At 33.3% G+C, this 13432-nt stretch overlaps 2 pseudogenes; both read left to right on the top strand.

Moving 5' to 3' along the window:
* Nucleotides 1–8044: 8044 nt before the first annotated feature.
* LOC111743048 lies at nt 8045–8223 on the top strand (annotated as a pseudogene).
* A 4329-nt stretch (nt 8224–12552) lies between these two features.
* Nucleotides 12553–12668, top strand: LOC111743089 (annotated as a pseudogene).
* Nucleotides 12669–13432: the final 764 nt, after the last annotated feature.

Here is a 13432-nt window from a genome sequence, read left to right on the forward strand (position 1 = left end):
GCAAATCATTTTACAAGCACTCTAACAAGCAAGCACTAGAAGAATACTTTTCAATATTGAGATTTTAAGATACAGACTACCTTGAATACCTCCTGGCTTTGACATGATTTCCCATCAAGAGAACTGTAGCTGAAATAGCGTGGGGCTTTTATGCATTGGAGAATGTGGTAGGGAAGGCAGGGCCCACTAACAAAGAATGGGGGAAACAAAGGAGATGATGTAACATCAGTCTGCCTATAGTAGCAGCAGAAACAGCATTTTAATTTCTTAACAGTTCCCTGTTTTCTGTAAGTAATTTCATTTGCATTTTTGACAAGATTGATATTTAACAGTTGGCATATTATTAGTCAAATATTATGTATAGTAGTAACAAGCAGTCATTGAGAATCATTCTCCAAATATTACTGAATATTAATAAAATCTTTAATCCAATGTGGCTAATGATTTATATTCACCAAATTGCACTGTCACTATTTCGTAAGCAAACTTGGTATTTCTTTATGAAGAGAATAAGAGTTATGTTTAATAATTAAATTCAGCCTAATGTGTTTTACAGAATTAACATTCTAGCTAATAAGATTTCAACAGACACACAAAACCCATCACAGGGCAGGTGAAAGGATCTGTTTTAAATACCGGGCCCTACAAGCAACCATAATTATTATTATTACAAATAATGAATTAATGAGTTACTGAGCTTTTAGGAAATCTTGTCCTGTAGTCAAAGAAAATCACTTGTGATAAAGTAATAGGACTCATTATTATTACTGCTACCATTTATATAACAATATTAAACTTACAATAGTAAAAAACATAATTTATTTGGTTTTTACTATGTGCCATATTTTGGACCTTTTCCATTAATATTCCTTTTGCTTATAACCACCCTATGCAGAAGGCATTATCATGTTTTCACTAAAGAGGGAACTAAAATGCAGAATAACTGACAATGGCACTTAATCAAGGTGAAGTTTCAAATCCAGATCTGCCTGAATTAAAAAATTGAGCTTTTCCTCTTATGCTGTAGACATGTATAGATAAGATTGCCTTTTGGAGTTTAATGTACTTAACTCATAAAAACTAGATAAGTGGCAAACTAAAGTATTCATTTCTTCTGACTATAAAGATAATCAGTTTTAAGCAGACAGAGGGCAGGCTCCCTAAAAGATGAACAGACATAGCCTGGAGTAACTACTGCTTCTGCATAGGTGACCTTGTTCCCTGGTGCTGCCACCCCTACCTCAGAACAAGTGAAACCATTTTGCCATTCCTCAGATCATACGTCTGGTGGAGCTGGAAAGATCAGGATATAATTCCTGGCTCTGCCGCTTCCTGACTGTGTATCTGGGAATACATTTTTCACCATCTCTGAATTTAAACTTTCTTATCAAAATATAAGTAAAATTAGCACAGCCTTTCAGAGTTGTTATAATTAGGGACACGTATGGAAAGTGCCTAAACAGTGGTTGGGACAATAAGAAAATCAGAATTTCTTTACCCACATGCACTTCACAATTTTCTTGAAACTAATCATTTTCAAAAAAGGTTAACAGTTCTATAAATACTGAGTATGATCTAACAAATCCATTGTATATTCCTGCTTTTATTATCAGAATGGGTTCTCCTCAGGGTTTCTCCTACAGCCAACCTGTTTTGGAAAACTAGGGAAAAGTTCATTAGTAAGAATCAAGGTGATGAAAAAAATCCATCTCAACACAGGAAGCCTATTAAAAAGAGATGGTGTACTGCATGGAATGCATAAGACATTGTTATTAGGTCTGCCTTCATTGCAAACTACTGAGAAAATCCTCAAACCTCTAAGTACCTTAGCTTTCCCCAATTTTAGGAAAGGAGTGGAGTGACTGATGTCTGCCCTAACTTTGCTGGCAGCTTCTTCAAACCATTCTCATTTAAAAAATAAGAAACTTAGATGCAGAATTTTGACTAAATTAAGCTAAAATACAGACAGTAAGCCCTGTCCTATTTCCCGAGCGGTTTGTTCTGGGAAGAAGGGGACAGTGTGTGCAAAAGCTTTTGGAAAAGATGTGTTAGTACTCTTAAGTTTGTTTCCATTAAGAAAAATGATCTTGAAAGATGGAAGTTTTAAGATAGATTTTTAAAAAATAATACTGAAATATACTTTGAGGAAAGGATGTGGGAATTTCTAAAAAGAAAATTATCGAAAGCTCTTTCTTGGTGAGGTTTAAGTGTCAGCCGAAGACAAGTTGAACTGTATGACTTCCTGAAATTCCTCTGAGCCTAGGGTCTTTGAAATTTAACCTGGAGCTTTCAGACCACACCGTTCTTTTTTTTTTTTTTTCATTTATTGGTTCACTTGAAAAACATTTGCTGAGTGTCTACTATATGCCATGTGCTGCGCAAAGCTCTAGGGCATACAAATGATCATATACGATGAGAAACAAGGCTCCTGACCTGCAGATGCTCCCATAGAGAATGAGCTTGCTGCCATGAGGACAGAGCTTAAGTGAAATGGTGAAGTAAGTACACTTGTCTTCATCGTGTTTTCACCAGTCTGTTCTGCAGCTCCCAACCCCAGCCTTTCTTTGTTCATCATCTGAGGACCCCATTCAGGTCTGGCCTGTCTTGCATAGTGCTTTGCTCCAATCTTTCTCACCTTTTATCTCTCCTTCCCTGCCATAAAGATCTCAGATAGGAGGACATTGAGTCTTAGCAAATGCATTTTAACAAATATGTATTTCATAACCACTCCATTGGAGATTATACTTTAAAAGATGATCTTTATTACTGTAAATTAATGATTTTCTATGATAATGTGTAGAAAGAAGACAAAATGAAGAAAAGATATTTAGTCCAGATGTGGGAGATAGTTAGTGAGAGATGTAATTCTTGGTACTCTGTAAATCACACCACAAAAACTTTGTTCTTATAAAGCCAACCCTTTGTCTAATGCCCTTTTTCTTAGGATGCCAAATAGCTGAGGCTCGATAGAACATCTGCCTAAGGACTTCATATCAGTCCCCTACATCATCTGGAATGAATGTTTCTTTTATAATGCTGTATAGATTTCCGTTTCGGTGTAAGCATTTTATTTCTTTTGGGAATCCTAAAACTGTATGCTTCTATGATTTAAGTTGAAGTTATCTCAGGGGAAAGAAAATTTTATAGAGCAATAAAAAAAGATATTGTTGAAATTCTGTTCACCCCTTGCCTCTTCAACTACCACCCAATTCAAAATACACGTAGATGTAGCCTAGGTCTATACCATTTGAATGACAAGTTAAAAGTGCAGTCAGACATCTGGATGTTTCCAAGTATCGAAGTGTTTGCCATTATGTAGAAAAATATATGGAGGACAGCCAGTCTGTTAAAATGCTAGAGATGGTTTATGAAGACTCATTCTTATTACCCAAAGTATTCCACAAAGGGCAAAATATCTTCACCCCAGTTTTCCTGTGAAGACTATGTAAAAAATGATTTTCAGAAAAGATAAAGGGGGCCTGTCTTTCTGGGTAGTATCAGATACTGGCCTAGAATAAATGCTTTTGGCTAGTCTGATAGGTAAAATTATCTACTTCTAATTTTCAATGTCTGGCATTTGTCCATTGTAACTGACCTTCTGATACTCTATTCCCTGAAAAGCATTTCTTTCCTCCCTCAGCTTTCTCCATTAACCAGGCAAATATGGATAGGAATGGTCCTGTAAACATAAGTTTCTTAAAAGCAAAGACAAATATAAAGCTTTAGTTCATTCACATTAATTTTTTAAAATTTCTACATTTGGATGAAATTAACCCTATTTGCATCATAAAACCGACAAGTCCATATAGACTTTTAACACCTCATTAATCTTACTTTGTTACACTGGGGCATACACCAGCCAAAAACTGGAAATTTGATTAGTTGGTTCCATGCATTAGCTATCTCACTGGTATGGCATTTTAAAATATTTTCCAGATATACAAAACCATATTAGTTTTTTCAAGATCTGAATGGGGTTAGCAAAAAAACATACCAAACAACCTCCTTATAAAGCAGTTCTACTTTAGCTACCAAAAATCTGATTTTCTCTTAGGGATTTTTTTCCCCTGATAAATAATATTCTTGAAGAGAATTATGCAGGCTGAACTTTGATTTGTGGTAACCTTTCAGCTCAGAGCATTTTCCCCTCAATCCTTTAGATTTATCAGGATCTAGTACATTTTTTACAGTGGCAATTTGATAATAATTTTCAATTTTATACAATACTCTGGGGCTTTCAGAAAATCATTCTGATGGACATGAATCCAATTGGAGTCATTTTGAAATGGGTAGTCAATTTATTGGATTAGCTGATAAGGTGATGAAAATCTCTTCTAATCAGATGGATATCTTAAATGAATCAAAAAAAAAGGCTTTTTCATCCATCTCTAACTCATTAAAGCCTTTGTAAATCTCATAGAATGACTTAATGGTAATTTTATGTCCCTCCTTTCTTCTGTGATTTTTAAACAGCTTAGCAAATTTTTCATACAGAAAACTGTGTATCACAGCATAAATGCTTCAATTCAGAAGCTAATACAGCCCCCTTGCTCACAAGGAGCTGGCCAACGAAGCTGAAATCAGGAGGACACCAAAACTAATCTATTTTAGATTCTCTGAGACCAGAAAAATAAGTTGTAATGCACAAGGGCATTTTCTCCTGGAGGTTTCACCTGAGATTTCCATCTCTTCTCTCATCTCCACATTAAGCAAGAAGAATAGAAACGTGGCCTGAGGCAAAGCAAGGCCTTTTCCTCTAAACTCCAGAATAGTGTCACAGTTGGTGAAAGCAGCTGATTTAACAGTGACTTACAACAGATACATTCATCTAAGGATTATTTCAGCATCTCAGCAAAATGACTGGACAGTTAAAGGCATATGCCCTTTTTTACTATCCTTTTCTTAAACTGATACTCATTTGCTAAACTCTTATACAATAACAAGTGTTACCCCTAATAAAACCAACACCCATTTTCGTTCTGTTGGTATTCAAATTAATATCCACTATCTTTTTTCTCCTGTGGAAACCTGAAATATACTTTTTATGTCACTGAAAAACTGCTATAGCCTAAGGAGCTCATCACTCAAAAAGCATCCTCAGTATTCTGAACAGGTATCTATATTCACTTCAAATGGGAACAGGAAGACAAAGGCAAATTTAATTGCTTTTCCAGGGTGTTAGATCACTTACCATAACATATGTGCCACCAACACCCCTGTGAGCCTCTCATCTCACCTATTAGCACCTCATCCAGCTCCTACTCAATGACAAAGTCACCAAATACCAGACTGAAGCTGATGATTATTTTTAATCACAAAAGGTGTACAGCTATTCTCTTGTAATACAAAAACATCCATCAATCATATGCCATTTTGAACATGTGTCATTCTAAAATTCAGAGTTTTAAGGTTAGCTCCTTTTAAGCATAAGATTCTTTTCTTAGAGCTTGCATTTCAGAAAATAAATTTAATCACGCAAGAAAGCATAGCTTTTAAACTTGCAGATGCCTGTAATATTTGATCGTGTGTTTTTATAGGAAAATCGCAAATTTATGTGACTTTCATATATATTTTTCTCCATCTGTACTTAGCCCAAACCATTGTGTTTTGTTAATAAACACTTATTACGCTATTTAAAATTTTAAATATAGATTTTAGGATTGGATTTTAACCTGTTTCCTTAGTTTGCACATTTCATATCTTACCTGAAAGAAGCTACATGAACTTTGCTGAGGCGTTTCACATATTCTCCTCATCTCAAGTGTAGTCTCTAGGGAATAATTTCTTGTGGGAAGTAACTGGAGGAGTATCTCCATTGTTCTATGGAAAAGTAAGAACAGCTGCAATTTTTTTTTTTTTTTAGCTACAAAAATTTTAAGAATAACCTATATAGAAAAATGTCATGCTAGGGGCATTCCTACTTTTCCCTTGACTAAACACAACCAGTTGTAAAGCATTTATTTACTAAAAAGAAATCTGTTAACCAAGCTGATGTCTCAGAAACACGCCGAATATCACTAAACAGAGATTCAGTAGTATTTTTTTCAGCACTATGGAAGATAATGTTAAATACCATTTATCGTGTCTAGGTTAAAATGATTAATGAGGTGTATATTTTCTTTTTTTCCCTCTCTTTCTCTTTCTTTTTCTTTTATTTATTTATTTTTTTTGATCATCAATAGCATACCAAAGTTATACCTTCCGAGTTTCTTGTATATGGCAAAATTATGTGAAAAGACATGCTTTTTCCTCGATATTGAATGAATGGGAAAAAATTAGAAAAAAATATATAATACTAAGATTATTTTATGTAAAAAATACATAACATCAATTATATAGACACATGTAATTTCTGAATTTTTCTCATTTGATGGTTTTTCATACTGAAATTAAAAGGGTAATTTGTAAAATGTATACATAAAACATTTTTAAAGATAACTTTGTTTAGTTCTTTTGTTCATAACATTGAAACGTGATTGGGGCAGTGTTTGCTTAAGCAAGATTTTCTTTCTCCTTGGTAAATTGTCAAATAGCACCTAAATTATACCCCTGGGTATTTCTAAACTGTACTTATAATTTTGAGTACGCTATTAGAAGAACATCTGTAAATAGTCTGATACATGAGCTCACTTGCAAACATAGTCATATTGGTATTTCAAATAATCACTCCAGATTTTTTTTTTAAATCATTTTGAAATCAGATAGCACACAAGGAGGTAGGTGTCAAAATTAAATACAAATGGAGATGAGGTCATTACTTATATGCTAAATTTTTTTTCTTTTGGGTTCTTTTTTGTGAGGTTACGTTTATGTTTTTATTCCCGTCTGAAAGCTGAAAAAAACAGATGATTCTAAACATTGTGCTATGTTTTTGACAGCATTGTCAGAGCCCAGGTATGATTCTCGTTTCTACATGATATACAGTGTTGAATACTTTCCCTGAAATACAAGTATAGTAAGAATGAAAATGTTAATATAATGATAATATTCAAAGGTTTTACAGTATTTTTTTTCTTGAACAAAAATAAAAATAAATAGAAAAATCCTGGGAAATATTCTGAAAGAGTGCAAATATTGCTTTAATGGACATTCTGTGTCCATCCACTTCACTATGTCTCTAACCTCAATGAATGAAATTGGATCATTGTTTTTGTTTTTGAAACCCAACCACACAACAAAGATTATTAAATACATAAAGGAGATACCATATAAACCATTAAGTGTTGGTTTACTGTTTTGTTATAATGTAGGATAGAAACAATAGAAATGATATGTAAAAATAATGAACAAAAAAGTTGAAGGAATAACATATAAAAGTTTACATGTGAACACTACACCTAACCAAAGAGAGAGACAATTATGGAGCTAAGCTTTTGTAGCAGAATCACATTATATTAAAGAGACCAGATTTTGCCCCACCTTACATTAGGGCAATGTTTAAGAAAGTGGAGAATCTGGTAGCTTTGTTCAGTTTCACAGAGAAATGGTCTCTGAGCACATAAAACCGCACTATGAACCCAATTATTGAATGAATTCTATTGGTCTTCCCAGAGTCTAAATAAACACTATCTGTAAATTAGCCCATAGAAAGAGTGATTAATGCTTTCGGTAGTCCAATGATACTACTTTTTGGACATTGTAACTGTGGATTAAATTTAAAAACTATGTATCTTTCAACGCCTTTTCTGTGTTCTTCATTGTGCTTAGTTCTGGACAAACAGAAGGCACTCAGGCACTGTTTTCTTCCAGAAAGAAGTGCCTTAGACACAGGAGGAAAAGGCTGAGTAGAATCTAAATAACCATCCCATGATGTGATCACAAATTCAAAGCCAATGTGAAAAGTTTGGCAAAAAGAACCTCCTCAGAAAAGAATAATTTTAATAGCAAAAAGTAACTGAGAAGTCAACGTCAAAATGGAAAATATTGCAGAGATAGAGTTTACTGTGCCTAGAGAAAAATCTCTTTCACTCGAGGAAAGATATATTTAAATGTTTCAGTGGTGCTGTTGAAATTCCAAAATAGCATGTCTAAATTAAACTGGAAAATTGCTTCTCGGCCTTTTAGCTAAGATCAAGTCAGTATCTGTTCTTATCAGTTTAATTAAATTTGAAAATTTGCAACAAAGTGCTAGCAACTTAAAATGGTACTTGTACTGATAATGATTTATATAAAATACCTAATATTAAAGGAGAAATAAAAGAACGAGGGAAAGCGGGACCAGAAAGAAGAAATTAGTTCTACAATTTTCTGAGTAAAATAATTTGAGAGGAAGACTCTCGCAAATTTTGCATCAGAGATTTGATAATTTTTTACTTCAGCATTCTCATAACTGATTTCTTTATATATATCCAATAATTGAATATTCTCTTTTTCATGTTAAAAGATGAGGCAAAGAAAAAAATGCTTGAGCAATATCTGGCATGTTATTTCTTTACTCAATCTAGATAAACGTAGCACACCTAAAACTATTTTCAATTTATAAATAGATTTTTTAAATAGAATTCACTAGGAAGAGGCACAGTGATCCACTAAAAACCACTCTTGGCAAATTTCTCAGGATTAGCTCAGATGAAGGGATAGATACAAGAGCAGCAGATCAGTGCTGTACAAGTTGACTGTCTTCTTTATTTAAAAGAGCTTCATAAAGGTAGCTAGAGACTGACATCATGAAAATATTTTTTTATTTTATATTCTTAGAAAAAATTCACCGTTTCATTCGCAACCTTAAAACCTATACCATTAGATGAGTATCCACCAAGGTGGGAAAGAGAGACATAAGTTCAAGGTATTTTAAAGTGTCAAAAATTTAATCCAATTCTATACTAAAGTGTTCCCTCAAGTTTCTAAAGGAAATTTAGTTTGAAACATGTAATCAGTTTCTTGTGTCTGTAATCCTTTGCACCTATGATTAGTTCTTGTTTATATTAGCAAATAAAAAAGATTTAACATAGGTAAAAGGTTCTCTGAGCTATTTTCTATTTTAAAAAATCAACATCACAAATTTACTCAGCTGATATAAGAACTGATCATGTCTCAATAGTAAATGATGATGATGATGATGACAATGGTGGTGGTGTAGGTTAGGTTAGGTTCCCCAGTTGCAGCCATTGGATCAGATACAAGTTCAAATAAAATAAAAACTAGCAGGTTAGAAGGGTCAAACAAATGAAGCTTTCTTTGAGATTTGGACCAGCGTCTGGGCCTAGTAACTAGGTTTCTTAATTGAATATTAAAAACTATCACTCAAGCATGAAGACAACAGCGATGATTGTGTAATGGCTTTCTATTGAGATTATTCTTGTCTAGCATATGGACCATTTCACATCACACTTCACAAGTTTTGATACTTCTGACATCTTAATCTAAAGTAGATACTGTTTAAAATCCTGTGATCACTAAAGTGCTCTAAAATATGAGCTATTTAAATATGTATTTCCGGGCAATTAATGCCTACCAGTGACAATGACCAAATGTTTCATTACAGATGGTTAATGAAAAGAAATCATATCTGTAGAGGAACATGAGAGAATTAACTTGGACTTTTTTCCCCCTTGTAACCTTTCATATTGCCATAGAATAAACAGATTTAACACAGTAGTTCTTTAATCTTCTTTAAAAGCATGATGAGAAATTTCCAACATAAAATATTAGAGCCTGAATATGTTTATTAGTCAAATTCAACATCCAGTTCAGGAATTTCATGAAAGGTTTTCAAATTTATAGAGAAAAGGTCAAATTAGTTTACGTAGTATGGTAAATTATTTTCCCTTCTGACTATATGTATTTTTTAACTTAGACATTGTGTTTGAAGCCTAATAACACAGAACATTGGATCACAAAGGATAGAGGAAACATAAAGTCACTGAGTTAATGCTATGTCTGTTTTAATTAACTACTTAATAAAACTTTTTAAAGCAGGTAAGAAACACAACAAGCACATACAGCAAGATTACAACTATGTAAACAAACAAATTAACCTTGGAAAAAAATAAGAGTAGAAGAAAACGCACCAAATTATTAACTGTTTAGGCAGTGAGACTGTCAGTGATATTGTTTGTCTCTTTCGCTTTACTTTCATTTTAATAACTAGGAATTAATTTAAAGAAAAAGTATGTTATTACAAATATTTTAATTAAGACATTTCTTCCTACATAAGAAATCGTTTCCATTTTTACTGCTGCTTTTCAAGAAATGTGACAACCACCTTCAGCTGAAGTTTTGTTTTAGTGGTGGTTTCTGCAGGAAAAAAATGCAAGTGTTTTAACAAGTGGTTTTGTAAAAAAGACAATTCCTCATATACACTGCCTTAATTTAGGAGTTCTAAGGTTCAAATCACAAATTAAATGGCTTCCAGAAACATATTTAATATACACAAGATGAATTCTGTTTCATTTTACTTCTCCAAGTATGTTATCTTTTCAGTGGTAAATGTTGGCCTCTTTTCAGTGCATTTGGCAAGAATCGAAGTATTTTCTCAGCTATGCAAGTGATGATTAATGATTCAGTGCTCAAGAGCATTATGATGATTTTCACTGGATCCTCGGTAAAAAAAAAAATATATATATATGTATATATATATATATATCGTTTATATTTTTCTTCTGCAAATTCATATATGTAAATGTAAGAACAGGATACAGCTAAGATCACATGGCACAGAGATAGAGAATGCATTTAAATAAAGGTATTTCATCATCCTGAATCAACTGTTCCAACCACTCCCCCTAATTTATGGAAAGTAGAATATTAATATATTACGATGCATAGAACTTCGAGTAGCTAAAAAATAAAGATAGCCCTTCCTTTGCTGTAAATAAAATGCTCATATACATACCCATAAAAGCAATAATTTTCTGTTACACCAACACATTCTGAGAATATACAGAAACATATAAAAATAATAACAATATTTATTGAGTGGCTGTGAAGTACTGGGCACTGAGCTAGGTGCTTATAGATAGTTTATTGAGGCTTTTCCACATCTCTAAAGGTGAGTTGCTGTGTCCACTTTATAGGTAAAGAAACTCAGACTCCAGAACAGTAAATAACTTACGAAGTTTCCCAGTTCACAAGAGATGGCATGGTGATTTGAAATATACTCTGTCTGATTTCAGATTTCTGCTATAGTGTGGTGCTGCCTTTACATTGCTTGAAGGGGCCTGTATTAGGTGGTGAGCCTGAGTCAGAGCTTTTAAACAACCTTATCATAAATGAGATGTTCATTTGTTCTACATGCCCGCAAATCTGGAGAGAAAAATCTTTCCTGACTAGAAGAAAAACGAATGCTCATCAGTGAGGAAAGGATGAATAAAATAGGGGTATACCCTACAGGTTAGGTTAGAGGACTTTCCTCAAATTATATTTAAGGGGAAAAAAATTTTTTTTCTCGTCAGATTCAAACCTAGGGAAAGAAAGTTATGAGAACAATCAGCCTGAACCTTCTTTCTGTGTTGAAAATAGCTTGTAGGAAATAGTTTAAGCCGTTATATTTAATTATTTCTGCCTCTTTAATATTTTAAAAATTTAACCTTTAAAATAAAAAATAAAACAGCGTTAGAGGGCAAAAACATGTTTTCGAAAGACAAATATTTCTTATGTGTGTGTGTGTTTTAATTGGTTAGTTGATAAGTAGATTGGGTTAGTTCTTTATTTGGTGTTCGGTTCGTCAGTAGGTTAAGATTTTTATTATCCTTGTGAGCCAGGAAGGAATTGACTCTAGGTATTTAAATTTTTAGAATGAATACAGTTTTAATATTTTCTCTTGGTAATGTGAAAAATCCAAATAGTGTAAACAATTTAAAAAGGTCAAACAATACATAAAAATGAAAGCAAATAAAATATACTGTAATTGTACCACTCTTTGATAACCAGCATTAACAGTCTGGTAACTAAACTTTCTAGCATGACTTTGTGCATGATGGATGGTTGGGTAGATAAAATTTTACATAACTATAATATCATACATTTATGCACGTAGTGGTTTTATTTTGAATGATCATTTTTTTACTTTTGTTAACTTCCTACCTAAAACTAAATAACTGCCCCTCACTCATGAGCCCTAGGTAATTCATATTAGAAACTTGTTTATCTTTTCCATATTTCCCTTATTTTATAATCCTTTGCAAAGATATGTGGGGATTTTGCAACTGTTCGTTTCACAAAAATTAAATTAGGTTTTTATTTGTGTCATTGCTTTTTCTCCTTAAAAATATCTTAGGAAACCTTTCCAAATGAGTTAGTTTAAATGTGATTTATCTTTTTTAATAGCTGAATAATATGCCATAGGGTAGAAGCACAATGTTTTATTTCCAAATGGTGGAAATATAACTTAGTGTGTTTCTGTTTTTTACAAAAAGCATTACAAGGAACATTGATGGACCTCTTTGTTTTAGATATATAAGGGTCGTACTTTAATGGGATATATTTTCAGAAGTGGATTTCAGAGTCAAAAATATGTGTAAATGGGATGTGGTTCCATTGTGTAGTGGTTAGCACATCTGCTTTACACACAGAAGGTCCTGGGTTCATGCCCCAGTGGAGCCATGGTCCATGGTCTACAGCCATGCCACCCTGAACAAGCTTGATGTCTGATCTTGGAAGCTAAGCAGGGTTGGGCCTGGTTAGTACTTGGATGGGAGATCACCTAGGAAGTCCAGGTGGTGTAGACATAAATAATAATAATTATTATAAATTAAAAAAAAAGAGTTGTTAGGATCTTAGAACCTGTGCTTCAGTAAAATGCTCCCTTAAAAAAAAATATGTGTACATGTTTATTATACTAGATATTTCCAGATAGATTTTCTAAAACCCTGTAAGAAATTCTATTTAACATGGACATCTTAAATAACAACACAATATATATGCTTTACCACAGGAAATAAGGGGCATTAAAAAGCCTTTCTCTTTCATTCCTTTTATTTAACCATATATTCACTGAGCACCTAGATGCCAGATACAAAACCAGTCTATCATTTCACCTAAGATCCGCAGAAATAAAAATTAATATTGCTGGATTCAAGAATTTTCCACATAGTTTAAACTACTTTTCAGTTCCTCTCAAATATATTCTCCAGGAAAGCATTTGAGAATCATTTCTTTCATGTGGGATTGTTGGTTACTTGGTTGGTTGGTTTGTTGGTTTCCAGTCTACTCTCCATAGAAACACTGTCGCCGTGTCCCTATTATTGATAGGAGTATCAATACTCCTATCAGTTGTGCTGGGCAGAAAAATGATTCAGAACCAATGCTGCAGGCATTAATATACCTAACCAAACTCCCTGCAAAATAATTGTGTGATTTAAAGAGGTACAGAGTATTTCTGTCCCAGAAATCAAGATGGCTTGCTTTTCCTGTCTGCATTCATATGCCATTGTTTTAGAAATGTTTACAAAATTTAACCCAGACTTCTGAAACAAACTAACTTTAAAACAAT

Source organism: Pteropus vampyrus, unplaced genomic scaffold (genome assembly GCF_000151845.1).
Source record: "Pteropus vampyrus isolate Shadow unplaced genomic scaffold, Pvam_2.0 Scaffold106, whole genome shotgun sequence".
NCBI lineage: Eukaryota > Metazoa > Chordata > Mammalia > Chiroptera > Pteropodidae > Pteropus > Pteropus vampyrus.